The 20,999-nt window shown below is 39.8% G+C and overlaps 1 protein-coding gene across 1 annotated transcript in view; it reads right to left on the reverse strand.

The window, feature by feature from the left end:
• The window catches only part of cdh11.S (cadherin 11 S homeolog), an 81,153-nt gene extending 66,528 nt beyond the window's left edge, over positions 1 to 14,625 (reverse strand). The window contains 1 exon segment of the mRNA NM_001172234.1: positions 14,520 to 14,625. The gene's annotated coding sequence lies outside the window, so the exon portion shown is untranslated.
• Between the last annotated feature and the right edge of the window lie 6,374 nt (positions 14,626 to 20,999).

Genomic DNA, 20,999 nt, shown 5'->3' on the forward strand with positions numbered 1-20,999 from the left:
ATTTTCCCCAGGCTTTTATAAAATGTTACATGTTAAAAGAGCTTGCAGTATTGACTAGGCAGCTATAGTATCTCTGGGAGGCTGACAGTCCGCTTAGATAAACATTCCCTTAAGCATCCAATTATATAATTAATTAGATCGCCTGGCCAGCTGGCCTAGCAGTCCAGTGTCTTAGCCTGATATCAGCAGGCAAATGGGAAAATACCAATAGTCCCACACTTCGCAGCTAGGGCAATCCTCTAGGTGTTATCCAGTAAAGAGAGAGACACAAATTCCTGTGTGTACCCGTCTGCAGGACAATCTGCACAGTGCAAGTCGTAGAAACTGCATTAAATCACTATTTAAAAAATGATCCTGGGGACCCATGTATTTGGGATAATGTCAGTTATGCCTAGTCCCTGTAACGATTATCATTTTTATATTGCAAGCAAACTGGACAAAACGGCAGAGCCATATACATATAGTAGTAGTAAAGGAGTGAAATTTTCAAGAAAAATGTCCTATTGCTTTAAGATTTGTTTCTGAGCTGCAACTCTCAGGATCCACAACAATAAAACATACCTCCCAACATTCTGGAAACGCAAAGAGGGACAAAAAATGTTGCCGCAGAGACTATTTAGACCATGCCCCTTTTGAGGACACACCCCCTAATTACCATGCCCATTTTACATAATGTGCCTGGTTATAAAAGTTTGAACACATTTCTGTAGTTTTTATGTTTTGTTACAGTTTTACTAATGAAGGTGGATTGCCCTTTAAGCTGTGAGCCTAACTTCTCTCGAGGGACAAAACTGTTACAAATGTATCTTAAATGGCCAAGAGCCAATTAAGTTAGAAACATTGTAACTTTTATGGCTGTGCAGTGCAGAGAAATCTGGACTTTCCAGTACAAATACAGGACCGCGGGTTGAGCTGTCAAAAGAGGGACTGTCCCGCTCAAAACGGGACAGTTCGGAGGTATGAACATGTCTTCCATCATCAAATGCAGAAACATAATATAGATATGTAAGTAGCCACTGTAGAATGACATATATAGCTACATTCAGAGAAACACAATTCTGCAATAGATAATAATTTGCTGCCTGTCCACATAACACGCACCAGATCAGGTTAATTTACAATGTAGAATTTCTGTGGTGCATTCACGGCCCATTACGTCTCAATTTAATCTTACGCTCTTCATGATCAGTGAATTCACTGATCTGAATCTAGTAACATCATTTACATTTACTAAAGAGAGAATAGCCAAACCTAGGCGCTTTAGCAGATAATCCTTTTTTCTTTTGCGAGCCTGGGAGCTATAATTCTGCAACAGTGAAAGAACCACAGGTTGGTATTCCTGTCTCAGTGTGGCACGCTGTCAGGTTTTTTTTTTTTTATAATTCCATTAATCCTGTCTGTAATATATTACATCTTATCCAACTGAGCAGAACACAGGAACTCAAGTGGGACGAGATGCTTCTGACAGCGACAGCCTACTGCAAATGGCATGTTTTCTGCAAGCTCTACAGGTTTCATTATGGAAACATACTTCAAACACACAAAACTAGACAAATAAGCAATGAATGTTGCTTCCAGATATTATAGCCCTAAGGGCACATCATTTATTTGGAAAATGGACACATCAAAACTAAAATGATGATGAGTATAATGTACATGAAACATGAATATTGATCAGTCCTAAAACTCCATCTCCCCCAGCCATAACAGATTTTAAATTGTGGCCCCATATATATCTTAAAGGGGACCTGTCACCCCAAAAAATTACTCCAAATCCTATTTTATGATGTTAGTCAAGCAAAATAAACTTTAATTTCACTATATAATTCATTATTATTTGAATCTTGTTTCCTTTGGTCTGGGAATTCATAACTGTAGCAAGCAGGCAGGTGCCATTTTGTGGACACTGTTATTAAGACAAGCCTTGCATCATCTCAAAAACTTGTGTACCAGAATGGGGGACCTGATGCACATCCCCATGCATTGGTTACACAATTAAATAGGAGGGAGGAGGAATGTTGGGAGTGCAGTGACATCTAGTAAGTGCTGAATGGTAAGTGAAAAATAACTGCCTGCCCCGCCTCTATGCCTAAGGAGGAGCAGACAATATTTGATTGACAGCTGAGATTTTTAAATGAGTTTACAACAGCTATGAATTCTTTAGTAAAAAATCATTTGGATTTCATGTTTAATTTGAAAAGGACTTTAATTATACATATTTTTATGTCTGGGTTAAAGGTCCCCTTTAAATACTAAACACTCACTGCACTTGGCATGACTTGGACTGCTTGGATTCTATGGAATGCGCGTTGTGTCGGGTTTTGGAGTGAAAGTTCCCAATTCACAAACCAGGCAGATGGCCTGAGAGTACTCTGATGTCACCTCTGGTTCATGGTGACATAACTTATGGTTGTGAAGGCCCCGGGTCGGGTGGTGAGTAAACCCTTGTGGGTGCTAGTCGGGAGCATGTCTGGTTAGGGGGTATAGCGCGGTGGGGGCCTGGGTTGCAGATCAGCAGGTCTGGGTTGGCCATGGGTCTGCTCAACCAGACCTATACAGGACTCTAGTATGTACTATTTAATAACTAGAGACATAAAACAAATGATAGCTAAGCCATCTTTTAAAACCTCAACATTAAAGAACTGTAGATAGATTTAAGAAGGGGTTGGATGGCTTTTTAGCAAGTGAAGGAATACAAGGTTATGGAAGATAGCTCATAGTACAAGTTGATCCAGGGATTAGTCCAATTGCCATTTTGGAGTCAGGAAGGACTTTTTTTTCCATCTGAGGCAAAAAAAAAATCCTCTGGATCAACTGGCAGATAGACAGGTTTTTTCAACCTAACTTACTATGTTACTATGTTTATTTATACAGCATCCAACTGGCAATATGAACCAATGTACAAAAAAAGCCATGATGCCCTATGCTAAACCTCTAGCTATAAACATCCCTGAAAACACACTAAAAGACCCCAAAGGTTTCAAACTATAAGAACTAATGCTTATAGGCAAACAATGCTTGTGGGATAGTTTGTCTCAACCAAATCTGGTCAACAACAAATTAGGCTAGTTGACGCTAGTACTCAATTAGGATCTGGCAGATAATACTCAAAACCACATACATCCAGTAATTGTTATCTTTTGTGTAAATTCTCTATGTTTGGGACCAAGCAAGATATGTGACAGTTGCTGAAAGGAGTTTCTGCAGTATAATATTTTTATTGGATGACCATTGTGTTGTCACATTCCTGATAAACTTTCTACCATTAATTGGGTTGATTGTCTAACCTAATGAATGGGTGCGTGTGTTGCTGAGGTGGGCAAATGCTATAAAGAGCTGCCAGTACCGTATTCACTGCCTTACCTTTTATCCCATAGCCAAATCCCGTCTCCTACACTGTAAACCCCACTGCCATTATAAGCACTGCTTGTGCTGTCTCCAAAAGAAGAATTTGTGACATATTACTGAGAACTTATAAATCAATATACTGGTTGTTTATTTACTGTATGGTGGAGGCATGTAGCATTATATTATGTTACTAAGCATCCTAATACTTTTTGGTTGAATACAATAATTGTTGCTGTGTGGGACAGTTACCCCTGCTGAGATCCCCAACAAGGTTAGGCCTGTTTATAAGGTGTGAATTTGGACTATACCCTAGTCGACAAATAAAAAGCTCGAAATTCGAATTTTTTTTCATTCGAAAATTCACCTCGACCTTTGATAAATCTGACCCTTAATCTTGTTCATGAATTAAGTAGAAATTTGCTCACAGAAATATTGCTGATTTGCTTGCTGGTTTTATAATCATTAACGGTGTGATGTCAGGCATAGCTTTAGGCTTGGTGGCCTCTCCCACTGTGATGGGCTGCACTCTGCCCTGACATTGCTCATATGCACTGGCCTGTGGAAATGCAGTTTAATCATTCTAAGGAAAGACAGACCATTTCACGGATTCACTAAACACGTCAATTACATAGAACTATCTATTGAACATAAAGTAATATATGTCTTGTCTGATCATCATCATCATTTATTTATATGGCTGATAACCCTATCTATGTCCCCAACTAATGTGTATAACTTGTACTGTAAAATCATCAGTCTACTATGTACCTGCAAATATCTGCTTTGTTTGAGAATAACCATTGATCAGCATTATAGTGTTGTTCAATGAATTTTACTGGTTTACGCTGTAGATGTCGGTGCCTTTTGCCATTGCTCAGTCTGCCACTAGAGGGCATGCAAGACTTTAGGTTTAGGTCACAAGCCAAAACACTCTGGGAGGGTGGGGAAGCATTTATGTGTGTGTGTGTGTGTGTATATATATATATATATATATATATATATATATATATATATATATATATATATATATATATATATATATATATATATATATATATATATATATATATATATATATATATATATATATTAGACAAGAAAAAAGGCAGCACTCGTATCAAAAAGTGAAAAAAGTGTATTTGAGTTAAAAGTTCATTACAAGACCTGTTAGTGGCAGCACATCTCTCTGCCTGCGACGTTTCGGGCCTGCAGCGTGCCCTTTCTCAAGCATAACAGGATAATGTCAGTAACACATGCCAAACATTTAAACATCTCAACAGGAAATGACATCAGGCTCATTAGCTATCAGCATTTTTAACCCATTCTCTGCCATCCCTGTTGTTACATAGAGTCATAAGCAATTCACCTCTGGGAATTCCAAAATAAAATCTACCACACCTACTTCATGTTATGCTGCTACATTGTATCACAGAAATAAATACAGATCATAGTCCCTATTTAACCCGGATGGTGCCAGTGTCTTCAACCTGTGAATCCACCACACCTCCCTTTGCTTTAATTTTAATTCCCTATTGCCTCCAAATTTGAGGGGTGGAATTCCCTCCATGTATTTTAATTGGTCTGCTAAATGGCCAGCTTCTAGGAAATGTTTGGAGACAGGTAGTCTCATGTTTCCCAAATTGATGGAGGATTTGTGTTGAGATATGCGTGACTTGACCATCTGTGTGGTTTCCCCAATGTATATGAAACCACATGGGCAGGTCAATGCATATATCACATATTTGGACACACAAGTAAAATGTCCTCTCAATGATATCTTTTCACCCGAACTGGGGTGTATAAAAGTTTCTCCTTTAATAACATGTGAACATTGTACACATCCCAAACAGGGATACATCCCTACTTTTCTCCTTCCTAGGAAGGCATCACTCCGGGTGAAAAGATACGAGTGCTGCCTTTTTTCTTGTCTACTCTATATTTGTATGGGAAGCCTATGGAAGTCTCCCTAAAGGCGCTGCACCAACCACACTTGTTAAGCTGAAGATACAGTGAGTGCTGCTAAATACTTGTCTATATATATATATATATATATATATATATATATATATATATATATATATATATATATATATATATATATATATATATATATATATATATATATATATATATATATATATATTCTTATTGAAAAGACCCGCACTCCATTATGTGCAAAATTCTAAGTTCTTTTATTGTGTACATAATCAGGGCCTTTTTCCTTCACTGAACTTTTGCACATAATGGAGTGTTTGCCTTTTCAATAAGATTATATGGACCCTGCACCCAGATTTGATTGAAAGATTCCGGATTGGAGTGCGGCTGCCACAAGTTTACTATATAGATAGATAGATGGATAGATAGATAGATAGATATTAATCCAAAAAAGGAACATACCTTCAAGGTTTGATAAGCACAAATGGAGTTTCATGTATATGAATGAATACATAGGCATACCTTCCAACTTTCTCTTTGATCTCCTGCACTGAACAGCCAGAAAAGATACAATGTTTTTAAAACATATTTGGCTATTTGCAGAGAGCCAAGAATATGTAGCAGGTGCACTTAGATACATTTGTTACAATTTAAGATAAGCAAAGAAACAATTGTAACAATTTAAGATAAGCAGGTCTCTTGGGGAAACTGTGACTTGCAACTTAAAGGGCAAATCACCTTCAGTATCAAAACTGAAATACATAAAACCTGATCCTAAAACCCCCGGAAATGTGTTCATACTTTCATAACCTGGCAAATTTTGTAAAATGAGCAGGGTAATTAGGGGGTGTGGCCACAAAAATGGGCATAGCAAATCTTTTTTGTCCCTCCTTCTATTTCCAAAATGTTGGGAGGTATTTATAGGTACACATTCATGTATAACTCCCCCCCCCCTGCATATTTTTGAATGTACATGTGATTTCCAAATTATACATGACAATTTAGATCTAAGTGCTCACTGGAGCACAAAGCCTTCACATCTATAGGCCTACATTGTAATCTCACATTTGTGACTGGGTCAAGTTTTATTGTTTAAATCCTTGTGATGGCGATGAAAAACTGGCATTTGAGAATTCAAATGTATTATAATCACTAATTGAAAGTGATACTTTCTCCTGATTTGCTAAGCATGGCATGTATCAGTAAGATATATTTCTTTGTTATGGTATACTTAGCCTGGATATGTTTAAGATTGGGATCCTAAATCTGTAGCCCTACAGAGTCTCTGAGCCACAGCTATAACTAGCTTGTGGCAGTTGACAGAGGATGCTGGGAGTTGTAGTTTATCACCTTTAGATGCACAGACTAGTACAAAATCTCTTCTACTGAACACATTTATGGAAAATGTAATCAGTTAGTCATATAAACAGTCCCACATGCCCACATAGGCCCCTGCAGGCCTAAGTGACATCATAATTGTGGCCTTGAGCTCTGCATCAGGCTGCCTTTAGGAGTTATCAGGTTAGTTAACCCAATAAGCAGCACTATGCCTGGCACTAACTCAGTTAGTTAGTTGTTGAAGCAGATTAGGGAACAGAGCTAGAGAGTAGCCTCATGCAAACGACCTTGCCAGTACAGAGTTAATGCACGCTGCAGAGTTCTCTAAATGTTCAGTACCAGCTCATCACCCACTCTCCAATATAGAGATTTGCTTTGTTTTCACCTTTCTCATTTCAGCTTCTCCCCTTTTCATTTAGGGGCACATTTACTAGGGGTCGAAGTGAATTTTCGAATTTAAAAACTTTGAATTTCGAACTAATTTTTGGGTACTTCGACCATCGAATAGGCCTAAATTCGACTTTGATTCAAAGTGAAAAAGTTTGACTTTGAAAATCGAAGTACTGTCTCTTTAAAAAGTTCGAGTTTGACACTTCGCCACCTTAAACCTGCCGAATTGCTATGTTAGCCTATGGGGAAATCCTGGAACCTATAGCCAACATTTTTTTTAGAAATCGAAGTAAAATCGTTCGATCGATTAAATCGATCGATTTTTCTTCGACCGAATATGGCCAAATTCGATCAAAAAAACCTTCAAATATCGAAGTAATGCAATTTGATGGTCGAATTTCGACCTTTTTTACACTTCAAAATTCGACCCTTGATAAATCTGCCAGTTAGTGAAGTGATGTTCTCTCAGAGACAAGAATATAGTCTGCAAATCCCTCCGGCAGGATGAGTTGATGGTGCTTATTTTTCGCCCAGCCTCCAGCCGAGGAACTCCTCAGACTATCTAAAGTTACATGATCTTCCCAAACTTTGTAGTGAACTACAAGGTGGTAATATAATGCTGAAGGTAACACGAACCACTGACTAGAAATATGTTAATCCTGACAAACTGCCTGAGCATTAGGCTGAACCACAGCTAGATTGAATTCTGTCTCCCCTGAGACATTCAGCAATGCTGGTGGTAACAAACCATCTTTTTTCTGAAGGCCCTAAGAAGCACACGGGCCACTAGCTGGGAATTATGAAAGAGCGTTACTGCCCTCTAGCGATTACTGTTATGTTCAAAAAGAATAATTGGCAGCCATTAAAACTGCTTCAATCTGAAGTGCCGAGACAGGCTCCATCCGTTTAACCATTTTGCATCTCTGCTGCTCACAGCCAACAAAAGGCCAGTCTGGCAGCAAAAGAAAAGGTCACCAATAGGTTTCCAAAAAGTACAGTGTTTTTCTATATTATAAACACAGTCCACTAGTTTGGATATATTCTGGAATTTGTGAGATCGTTTTCTGTAAAATAGGGAAAAGAAAGAAAAAATAAATAAATAAGGTTTTATTTTGAACCTCCTCAAAATAACTTGCCCTTTTATGGTAAGATTATACTGCTCCAGATGTTTTCAATTGCCTGCTATGTCTGTGTGTACATCATGTGGGTTTTACTGAAGACCTGTGATTGAAAAGACTTATTATTTATGCTCTTATTTAGTCTCACAGTGTTGGAGGAGGGAAGAAGGGAAAAAAAAGCCTCTTACACGTACAAAACCTGAAGAAAGAAACTCTACCTTATGGAGACCATCTGTGCAGCTAACCCTTTCACCCTGCATCGCCTGGTCTCTTTAGACTGCAAGCTCTGAACATGATGGCCTGTGTATTTCTTATGCTTAAGGCAATCCCGGACACAGAGTTGCACTTTGTCATCAAATTGACCATAAGGTATTTAAGGGGGTAGCTTATTTTTTTCATTTGAAAAATAAATCAAATCACTAGGTCCCCTTTGCCAAATGTATTTCTATGCAGAATTCTTCCCTTCTATAAAGTTACAGAATACAGGTTTTTGCTCTACAGAATACGGACCTTTTATAAAGTTAGAGAATACAGGTAGACACACACAGGCCTAGCTAACCACAACCTCATAAGGATGGCTAAATTGCAATCAGCGCATGAACTAAAATGGAAAATAGTCGCTGGTGTTTCAAGTACACTGAGGTCCAGGCCCAAAGTAAAGCCCAGGTCTATGGCAGTTTACAGAAGTGTGCCAGAATATCCAGATTATTCAGCAAAGGTCTGTGCCTATCAAAACCAATCCCTGGCCCGGTCACCAGTACCTCTAGTTTTCTGCTTTGGGCAATCAAATGTGGCATGAATGATTGATGACCTGACCTAAATTATCATTTGGGATGGGGGCAAAAGGGGATACACAGACCTACACCGATTTTAAAGCAGTTTGGACCGACCACATTGTATGAAAAAAAAAAATCTGCTTTAATTCTGACTTCAGAAACAATTAAAATACAAAAAAAAGCTTGTTTTATCTACCCAATGCTATCAGCTAGAGATGCGTGAATAGGATGCAGAGAGAGATTCACAGTTTGTTTGGTACGCAGGGTTCTGTGGCATTTGTATGTAATTTGAATATACTTATTGGCTCACTGATTTATGCATATATATATTTATATATATATATACAGGTATGGGACCTGTTATCCAGAATGCTTGGGACCTGGGGTTTTCTGGATAACGGATCTTTCCATAATTTGGGTCTTCATGCCTTGAGTCTACTAGAAATTAATTTAAACATTAAATAACCTCAGTCGGCTGGTTTTAATTCCAATAAGGATTAATTATATCTTAGTTGGGATCAAGTACAAGCTACTGTTACTCTATTATTCCAGAGAAAAAGGAAATCATTTTAAAAAATGTGGATTATTTGGATAAAATGGAGTCTATGGGGGACAGCCATTTCATAATTCGGAGCTTTCTGGATATTGGGTTTCCAGATAAGGGATCCTATATCTGTATATACATAAATCAGTGAGCCATTAAGTATATTCAAATTACATACAAATACATACACACATATAGCAAATGTATTTGTTACAAGTTTGCATTTAAACTCAAACCTGAAAGACTGCTGGAGACATTTTGGTGTGCTATACTAAAGATGCAAAATCTGTACTTTCCATCATTTTTTTGGGCCCGCATGAGGCCTTAATTAGTCATTGGAATGATAGGATCATGCGCAAAATGCCTGCAGTCTCTCTAAAATGATGTTCATATGTACAGGGAATGAAAACACGAGAAAACCAGTGGGGGAATCATTACCAGATGTGCAAATACTTCTCAACTCCCCCTTAAAAGGCCTAAGCCAGCGGTGCATTTTTCAGGATCCCTGACAGCCATGAAAACAATACGCCTTGCAGGAATTTGCCTTGTTGCTCCGGCTCAAGCAGTTCCAGATGAAAAAGAGCCATTGTATCTGGCACAGCAAAGGTATCAGTGGGAAAACTGGTCAGGAAATGAACACAAATGCCCCCAGTCAGGAGAGCTGTGTCATGAGGTGCCAAATTGAACATTAAAAAAAATAGCCCTAGTTTTCCATTGACATCTGGGCAACTGTTTGCCTAGTGGAGAAAAAAAGTTCTGTGGAAAAAGCTCAAGGCATTTTTATATTCAGCATAAAACATTGCTGCCCAAGGGGGTAGGACGTCTGAGTTTAAAAGCCGGCAACTTTACTTCACTGAGTGTATATGATGTCTATTACCTCAACAGTGGGCGGAGTGAGTCTAATGATGGAGCTGGTCTGCTCCCCATTAACCCTCACCTTTGCTGCAAGCAATTTACTGTGTGAGAAATGTAGCAAACAATGAAATATCTTACATGGGTATATTTCTGTATATTTAGATCACAATAAAGAAATGCCAACACGGTCGGTGTCTCAGATAATGTATCCCATACAAACCTGGTGTCTTTCTGCAATGGAGTGTTTATTTAACTTCACTTTGTGTAAATAGCATTTACGACAGATGTTCTAATGTTGTAAACTATTGCAAATGACTCAAAGCATTTCCTGCACTGTGTTATTCTGTAACATGAACAATCTGGTCTCTGATGTTGCATAAACACAGGCACAACATCCTATCCACCTATGGTGTTCAGCCATGAGCTGGGCCTATGGTTTTGTACAGCAAACCGCTGTACCCCCATATCCTTTTAATCTCTATGGAGCAGGGCCCTCTTTACTTCTTGTATCCGTCTCGTATCAGTTGTTTTATTTGACTTGTATGTTAAATATGTAGAACATTCTGTTGTACTAAATGTGTTGCTTTAATCAGTGGAGTGACTAGATATTACTGGGCCCCACAGCAAATTAATTTTAGAGCCCACAATATATCCAGAGATTGTGCTGTTTTACCAATATATGTTGAAATTGCTCATTATTTGGGCTTCATGGGGCCCCCTATACCCTGCAGCCTCAGGGTCTGCTTCCTCTGTAGTTATGCCCCTGGCTTTAATAATTATAGTAATAAATAGTATTAAATTAAACTGTGTATTTTTCACATCTTTTTGCAGACATGAATATCTCTTTGCATGTACCGTTAACAAATATTGATTATTTTCTATTCTTCCTTCACATTAGTTTTACTCCATTTAATCATAAAGAAAGAACTCCTGTGCTCACTCACTACTTAAATCTTTATTAATGAAAATGTAGATGGAGGTATTAAAGAAAGGGTTTATTCCAACAGAAATATTGTTAGAGTGCTTATCATGCCCTGCAAATATATACACACAAACAAGAAGCATTGCTGGAGCTGCTGGTACATTTCTACAGTGCCTGTGGTTGGTTAGGCCTCAGACCTATAATAAAAGTCAGTATGGATTTTATGGAGTGAAAGCAGTGAAGAGTGGCCCATCATTCAGCAGCTGGCACCCGAATGAAAAGTTAATCTTCTATTGGCAACCAACATTGATAGTCAAGTGAACGTTTATCGAATCCACTGTCTACCACTACAGACACTCTGATTACTGCTCTGTATATTCCTCCAGTAATTTTGGGATTTGTCAATGCAGAGAACAGCACCAGTGGTGTAATTAGATATTATTGGGCCCCACAGCAAATTATTTTTCATGCCCCCAAAATGTCTAGAGGTTAACCTGTTTTAAATATGTATAAAATTGTATATGAATTAGGGCCTTATGAGGCCCCTTTACCTCCTGGCAGGGCCCGGAAACTAGGGGTAGACAGAGTAGGCACGTGCCTAGGGTGCAAAGCTGGGGGGGGGGGCGCCTGCCTTCTGTCCCCTCTCTCATAGGCGATTGATGCCTCTGTATGTGGTGATGCGTGCAAGTGTCAATTCGCACATGCGTTGACCCACGCAAGTGTCAATTCGCCTATACGTGCTAGTGTCAATTCACGCATGCGTGCTTCCAGTCTGTGCTGTGATTGGCCAGGTGTCCTAGGGCACCTGGCCAGTCTGGCCCGGCTCTGCCTCCTGGTCCCCCCTCCAGCCAAAGGGTCTGCTTCCTCTGTAGTTACTCCCCTTAACAGCACCACCTCTATATTAAGGGCCCTAAACTAGGATCCTTAATGACAGTTGAGTCGGTACAGTCAGTTAAGCTGATACCTTTCCCTTTGTTTATTGATAGCTTGCATCACATCTTAACTACAGACTTGCATGTTTGTAAATTTGGATGCCCAGAAGATGTGTGATTGGGTATAAATTGATGTCTTTACAAGGCCCTGTTCATCATGTATAGGAAATAACTATTTTGCAGATTTTACAGATGCTACAGTATACAGCCTTCTTATAGTCTCCATAGTAAATAAACATGGTGTATATAAATATGATCTTTTTCTTATACAAGGTAATATATTTGCAATGTATATGGCTGTAATTTGCAAGGACTGCTGCATCCTTTTACAGCTATCACAACCATCTTTGAACTGCATCTAACATTTTATATAGTGCATGTGTTATCCTCTATACAAAAGAATCTTTGAAAATCCCCCTATTTGCTAATGATAGTTTTTAGTCCTACTCGTGTGTTACACTGTGTTGCAGAACAAAGACATACTTTCAAATACTACTTTCCATACTTTTTGGTCACAATTGGATCAATTTTACTGTTAAAAACTACACCTGGTTGGAAAAGTATAGAGGATGTATTTAGAGATCACTTGCTATGCTGCTGAGGTCTTTCTTTAAAACTCTGGACACTGAAAGATTCACAATTTCTTTCTACTAAAAATCAGAGAACACTTCACAATCATCCACTTGTGTTTGTTCTGCACAGTGGGGGAAAAAGAATTGATTTAGATGCACTCCATAATAATAGATCAGGATTTTCCACCCTTAATTAAATACAAATGTTTAGACATTCTTATTGATAGAGAATGGCTAGGGTGTTTTTTAACCAACTCTAGCCTCATATGTACATAATAAGAGAGAGATTTCTGCACTGAAAAGGATGAGGGGAGAGAAATGACTTCTGTCATCAGTGAGTTGTTCTTTGTCACTGAACTGTTCCATGATTAAATCATTTAAAAGTAAATCTATTCTTCACTTGGGTTCTCTGGTCAGTGTAACTTCTCTACAGCAATGCCTTTGATATGAGCTGAATATCTATCTGGTTTTGGGCAGCTAAAGGACTGAGTTCTGTCTGTATAGTTCTGTATTCTGCTAGACTGCATATCATATAAACACAGGATGCCAGACATATACAGTTGGTGACCCAAACACTTCCAAAGCTCCATGAAAAGCCATCACAGAATAGCTTGCTGTGTTTGCCATGATTTCTTAGCCCACCTTGCTAAAGTGGGTGCAGCACATTACTCACTTTCTTATCAAACCATTTAATGGGATATTCTTTTTTTTAATTTAAATAAAGATACCCTTAGGATCCCTCTCTGCTGTGCTATAGGATGTGCACCGCTCATAAAATATTTAGCATTCATACACGGGGATCTTGGAAGATATAGCTGATATATCCCCACTGAAGCCTCTTTCACACTGATTTCCCTCCTTAGGTGTAACCCCTTTGTTGCCAGGCATTAGCAGGAAATGAAAGGGTTGACAAGGGCATTGGGGACTACCTTTCCCTAACCTATACTACAGACCCCCTCAAATCACTACATCAGACTGTGAACTCAGAGTTAACCTCTTCACTGCCTAAAGGGCCTGGATGGCATTGCAACTTACATCCACAGTGGTCTCTGATTAACCCCTTTGCACCGAGCGTAGCAGCATCCTTTGCTACAAACCAACCAGTCAGTGGGTTCCTTCTCCTTTGCCCTGAGGATGATCTACCCTTTCACTGCCAGAGGGGCCAACAATCTGTGCATTGCTGCTGCCCCGAATAGCAGGGAAAGAAAGAACGCAGCTGGGTACCAACCATGCCAACAATGCTCTGCAAAAACTAATCCAGGCACAAAAGGGGTTAATCCAGAGCCAGTCGACACAAAACGGGGCTTTTCATACTCCAGAATAGCCTCCAAACAGTTACATTTTTCTGTGCAGTTACCTCCACGGACATTTCCAAAATAGCAACTCACTCTGTGCCAACCAGAGGTGGCCAAAAGGGAATTTAAAAGAAAAAAAGTGTCATGCGAACCACTTTAATGAACACAAAGCCATCAATCTTCTTCCTCCTCCTGCCAATTAACCATAAAGCCAAACTGCAGCCAGAAGCAGCCATGAAATCCTGGGTAGGTGCCATAGCTCCAATGCGCTCCTGTGCGCTCCACAAAAGCTAGATGGGTAGGCAGGAGGCAGAGAAGTTCCTCCAAGGGTGCTCTCATCTCTCCAAGGGGCTGCCAGCTTCCCAAGCTCCCCTCTGCCTGGTGGCATCCAGAAGACACCCTCAACTCGCTAGGAGAGGACAGAGATGCAAATAGACAGGGAGACAGACACAAATTCCCCTTTAGAATGGCAAGGGGTGGGCTTGGATCCTTACCTTGATGAAATCTTGTCTCCGGAGGGAATTCAAAATAAAAATGCCACATTCACATGGACACAGTGCAGACACCCAGCAGCATCTTAAAAGTCCTGTACACTCCAGCCCAGAGAGGAGATCCAAGTGAAGCCGGGAGCTTGTGGCAAGGAATGCAACAGAGAGAGAGAGACAGAGGGAGAGAGGAGAGAGGGAGGGGGGCAGGCAAGGGCTGAGAGCAAGCTGCTGACGGAGGAAAGGAGAGGGGGGCAGTGAGGACAGAATCACATGAATAATTGCAAGAGGCAGGGGTCTCTCAGTCTCTCTTTCCTGATTTGTGAAGAAGAGGAGTGCTTGTCCCTCACAGGTGACCCCCAGACCTCCAGTCCCTCTGTGCCTGGGCTGCTGATGACAGACTCGAGAGATACAATCTTTGATAAAGTGATGCAGAGACTGGATTGATGCAAAGCAGATTGTGCAGCAATGGAAGCATATGGAGGGAAGGAAGGAGTGTGTGTGTGGGGGGAGTCAGAGAACCCCAATCAGGAGCACTGGGAGCTGGGGGAGGTTAGAGCATCTTGGGGAGCCAGTGTTCTCCCAAGGATAAGATGTGTGTATGTGTGGGATGTGTGTTTGCTTTCATACCATCCAAGGGGGATTTCGATTTGCATAAATTATGCATTCATTTGGAGGGTTTGATGTAGTGAGAATGCTAGGGGGCTGCCAAATAAACTGCAAGTGTTGAGTTCAAGAGCTGTGGGAGGCTGAGTCTAAGGCAGGTCAGTATCACACAGTGTCCTAAGCACTGCTGGGAAGAGGAGACCCTGCTAGGGGACCACTTACTATAATCAATAGACACCCTGTATGTTGGGGCTGCTGAGTGTTTACTAATAAAATCATTCCAATCCAATGAAAAAAAAATACGGCCAAATGCAATGATGAATTGGTTCTGTAAATAACCCAGATAACCAGGAAAGATTTAATGCTATGCAGTGCTTATAGAAATACAGTTTGTTAGCACCTGTATGAATGGCACTGTGACCTTCTATGTATGTTTCTCAGTGTAAATATGATTTGTTGCACAAATAAAAGGTTCTCTCTAGCAATCTAATGTGCTGCTAATCAAGAGTTGAGAAGGTGTTAATAGGCTCTAATTATATAGGTCAAGATATTCCGATTCCCAATTTTTTATTTATATTTTCAAGCAACTTGTTTACTCCCTTTTGTCACCAATGAACGTACTGTAATTCTATAAGTCTGGGGATGAATTTGTCACCAGGGCTGACACATGGACACTGTTGTGTGCTGGCAACGGTTCCTTCTGGCTTGGCTTTCCTGATGCAGAATAATCATCCCACAATTAATCTTGGGTGCAAGATCAGCTATGAATGGGGATATTTACCAAAGTGTCCCAGCTGCACGGGGGATGCAATGCACAGCAACACGCTGTTATTCCTTGAAATATTTAGCACTTTTGTTTACAAACCTGTAGCAGATTGAAGGCCAAGTTTCTTTGGTGGATGCACGCTACATAAGATTGGGCACATTCATCTGATAAATGGATAATCATTGTCATTGTGTTTGTGCTGCGTGTATGCTGCTGCATAGGATGGATTTCATTTGCATAACGCTTTAAGTAAAAATGTCTCTCTTATTTTTGGTTTTTATGTAAAAATGATATATAGAATTTTCAAGACTCAAGTCATTCAAGACTGTAAAGAGTCAGCAGAGCCAAAAGTTGCTTGAAGTTTGGTAGGAAAAATTCAACAGAATTTGCAGGGCCCCAACTGTGGGAGCTGCACTTCAGATAAATTCAGTGAAGAGATTAAACTGCACTGAGAAGCATTGGTTCTTTGTAAAGCTTTTCTGTTGCATTATAGTTCTTCTAAACCTGCTACCCCACAGCCAGAATGCCATTCAATTGCTATTATCCCCAGGGCTAAAATCGTCAGCAATAGCATCTCACTCTATTACTGTATATCTGCTAACCCATAACCAGAGCATCTTCCAATTGCTACTATCCTCACTGTTACTGTAGCTACTATCTTATCCTACTATACTTGCTATCCTACAGGCAGTTCTATCCAGTTGCTATTTTTCTTTTCAGTGCTACTACAGGCAACATCTCACCCTGCTATACTTGCTACCTCACTGCCAGAGTAACTTTGAATTGTTATTATCCTCTCTGCTACTATAGGTACCAGCTCACCTTACTATACATATATAATGAGAAACTTGCCTCAGGTGGCAGCAGCCCACAAGTTAGCAAGGTCGGCAAAAAAAAGCAGCTCCTGGTAACTTTAGGAGCCAAAATCCCGATTTTTTAATAGGAGTGTGGTCTATGCTAATGTGGAGATCGCAATTGCGCATCAGAATGGCCACCTCAGATCATCAAGGAGCATAAAAACGCCCGTGTTGGAGCTCTTCTTCTTTAAACGATGCAACAGAGAGGATACTTTTATGTACAGTTAGCCTTTTCCAAATGTATTCCCTGTGCCCACTCATGTTAGGCGCTTCGCAAATACCTGCCCAGAACAGTGCAGAGGATTATTGGGGGAACAAGATGGGTCCATCATGTTCTACCCAAAAGTGCCCCAAGCCTCTGCATTTTTTTTCAGGCTACAATTTAGCATTACCTAGCTTAGATAAACCCTAATTCCCTACATATTATTAGGGAGGGAAATTTGTTTTTTTTTTATTCTTTTAAGAGAAGTATGGAACGCAAATTGGCATATTTTGTGAGTACAGAGTCACTCATTTCTGGGGGCAGTTACAGGGTTAGTTAAGATGTTTGGATTGAGCAATATGAAGATATTGGTGAATAGAACATACATGTAAGGATTTACACACACTGGCACTCACAGCAAGAGTTTTGAGCTCAATGGCAGATAGGTCACGGTGTAATCTACAAGAACAGCATGGAGACTGCAACATTGTCTAAATAGCCCAGCACAGACAAAAACCCCTTTGGGTAAACATGTAGTGGTGTGTTTATAGCAAAGGCTACATTCTCTAGTAAATTACATTTCACTGGGGTGTATATTTACTGAATGATATACAGTGCTTTCTCTTACTAAATGAAAAAAGAAAGCTTCTTTATTGCAGTGCAGTAAAATGCAGAACAGATGAAGACACAGACTATGCATATTAAGCAGAAAATTGTACATTATCTGTGCTCAGGAAATAAGGGGATTTCCCCCCTCTATTTCCTACAAATAGTTTATCATAATCAGATATGATAAACAAATTAGAGAGTTAGGTATCAAGAATATACCTTTCCCTCGGATTAAGGCTAAAGCTATAGTAGTGGCTAGCAATTCTTTTTTTAAAGGGTAACTAAAATCCTGTTAGGTTGAATAGAGCTGCTTCTCCATTGAAGATGAGCAGCAACTGTATTCAATAGCTAATTCATTTAGACAGCATCTCTAAGTATTAGCATTCTGAATTTCTATTAATTGGCCTACAAACTTGTGCATAGATCCAGTTATGCAAAATTACCATATTCCTTTTTTTTTTACACAGGCATGCTTAATTCCACAGATTAAAAGGAAACCATGGAACTCAGAGCCATTTCCAACATCCCTTAAAGTGATGCTGAAACACTAAAAATTTTCTTTTCAAAATATCACTCTACATAAAAAGTTACCTATAGCACGTTTTTTGCTGATTGTTCTGCTTTTAGATTTTAGATTTTTCAAATTTAGATTGAGCAGGGGTAAAAATCCCGTCGGATCGAAAATTTTAGTTTATACGGTCCGACCGCCCTTATTGATTTCATTATGATCTGATCATTGGGCCCATGAAGGTGGGCATATCGGGAGAAATCCGCTCATATGGTGAAATCGTCAAACGAGCGGATATCTATGTGTATAGCTACCTTTAGGCTCACAGTGTCATTCAGGCCCTCCCTCATCCAGTTCCAATGATGAATTCTGGCAGTCTGCTTTCCAAAGTGGGTGTGTACAGATTCTCTGTAAAACAGTGGTATTTCTCTGAATCCATCACTTCACAATGGAACAAGGTGAGGGCATCCATTTGTCATAAGCTTATATGCAGCATTAATATGTAATGCTGGGTGTTAGATTGGATCTGCTGATGACTGAATAGGAAAAAACCATAAACTTTTCTGCTAGTTTAAAAAAAAAAATGACTTGCAGATGTAGGCTCCAGAGCAAATCTGCCCAGTGTCACTTCACAGAAAAATTCCTGAAATGGCACAAAGTGCCTTGAAATCAGGGCAGGAACTAGTACGCACGTCCATAGGGTGTAAAGCTGGGGGTGCAAGGCACATACCTTCTCTGCCTCATACCCCTAGTCCAGTCCCTTCTTGCCACTCTGGGCAGCGAGTGAGTCCTTTTTGATGTTCATGCGCACATGACCTTTTTGATGTACATGCGCTCGTGCTTTCTTTCTGACACATGTGCGTGCCCTTTTTATGTGCATGCACACGCGTCCTTTCTGCCGTGCACAAGCGCATCATTTTTGACACACACAAGCGCACCTATTAGATGCTTTAACCGCCCAAGTTGCCTAGGGCACCTGGCCCAGCACTGCTTGAAAAGAATGGGTGTTTTTTTTTTTTTTTTGTATACTACACTCGACTTTATTTTTGCAGGCATTTTAGTCAGTGTGTTTTTTTTTACCTTTTTGATTATTTGTCAATTTTAATATATCATTAAATACTCTATATGGGCCCATAATCACCTAATGGCACTGCCTTTTCTAGGGGATTATAAATCGGAGGCCCTTCACTCAGAGGATATTGTTAAAGCTAATGGCACACTAGGGCTGCTTCAACAAAGTTTGGGGCCTAATTCAAACATGAGGATTCAAAGTTTTATTCCACTCCTCCTTTGGCACTTACTTTACCCATAACTACCATGGCATGCCAACAGTGGACTATGGGGCAGATTTACTAAAGGGTGAAGTGGCCGTCGCTAGTAAAAATTCGCCAGAAATCTCATCCACAGGGACATCGCTAATATACTAACATGCATAGATGACAATGCACTAGCGAAAGAGATGGTCACTAGCGCATTTGCGTCCTATCGCCAGGCGAATTTTCACTCAGGCAAACGATCATTACTCTGCAAATTCACTAAAGTGGGAATTTTACAGAACATTACCTCTTTCTCCAGAGTTTCCTGCGCCACCTTAGACCAGGTGAACGGATAAGATGAAGCTACATCCTCCTCAATCCTATGTCAGTGACATCATATCCTGTAGGCTGAAAAGTCTTAACAGTTTTATAAAAATGCTGGACTTTTTTTAATTTTTTCAAAGTGGGATTGAGTTCAAAAATCCTAACTATTAAAGATTTTTGAGTAAACATTTCTTCCCCAGCCATATGAGGGGCATGCCACATTTGTTTTAGGGTGGGCTCATGTCTAGGGCATTAGAGGATCTCTTTAGTTTTTATTTTGCTTCCTTGGACATTTTTAATAATATCAATCAATAGGAATAGGATCTGTGACTGTAATAGAATATAAAAATTACAATCTCAGCAGTAAAGACAATGGTATACATGAAGCACAATGTAGATTGCTTCTTGTTGGCATCAATAGAAAGCACCATGGGTAGCATCAGGCCCATAATTCACTTAAAAGTGTTTGCATCTTACTCTTAAAAATTGCTTGTATATTGGTGAGTGAGGAAATTTGCAAGGTAAGGCACTTATGAATAAAGCCATTTCCGGTCCTCCTGAAAAGTTTCCCTGTAACAGTTTCACTTTCAATTTACTAAAATATGGAACATATTCATCACTGCATTTAAAATATCCCATGATGCTTTGCTTATGACTGAGTCTGTGTGATGTTTCTAGGCCTGGCTGTTGGCCCCTCCAGCTCTCACAACATAATGAAACCACAATCTATTTAAAAGTCACAGTGCAGAAAATATCCTCTTTTTCAACGTGGTTTCAACATGTTTAGAGCATTTGCATTTATTTAAATGATGTTTGTCCACTGAAGACAAAAGCTTGTGTGTTAACAACTGCGGCAGGAAAAAATGAATAACAGATGAAAGCACGCCTTCTGTAGGGAAAGTTCAGGCTATTGTATTTAGTCCTTTGAACCAAACCTGTCTTGAGGGAGAAAATCCTCATTTTGGTACAGATCTAGCGAACTGTACTCTTAATATAATTAAACACCAAGAAAAGGACGGCACTCCAGTACGAAGGAATATAGTTTTATTCCATACTCCTTTAAGGATCCAACGCCCTACGCGTTTCGGGAATCACTCCCTTAATCATAGGCATCATTCTTGGTGTTTAATTGGATTTCAGCAGTGGGGACGCTGCGGACAGAGCACCCGACTGGAGCAGCAAAAAGGTGAACTTTTAGCGGTCCTTCTTTGTTGAGCCATGTACTCTTAATATACATTGATGTTTAATCACTGCCCAGTACATTGGTTAAATGTGAGCTCCGTCCTATTCTAAGCAACTTTCTAATATACATTTATTTATTACTCGTTTTCCTTGGTTTCTTGCAGCCGACCCTCCCATAA

This window comes from Xenopus laevis, chromosome 4S (genome assembly GCF_017654675.1).
Source record: "Xenopus laevis strain J_2021 chromosome 4S, Xenopus_laevis_v10.1, whole genome shotgun sequence".
Classification (NCBI taxonomy): domain Eukaryota; kingdom Metazoa; phylum Chordata; class Amphibia; order Anura; family Pipidae; genus Xenopus; species Xenopus laevis.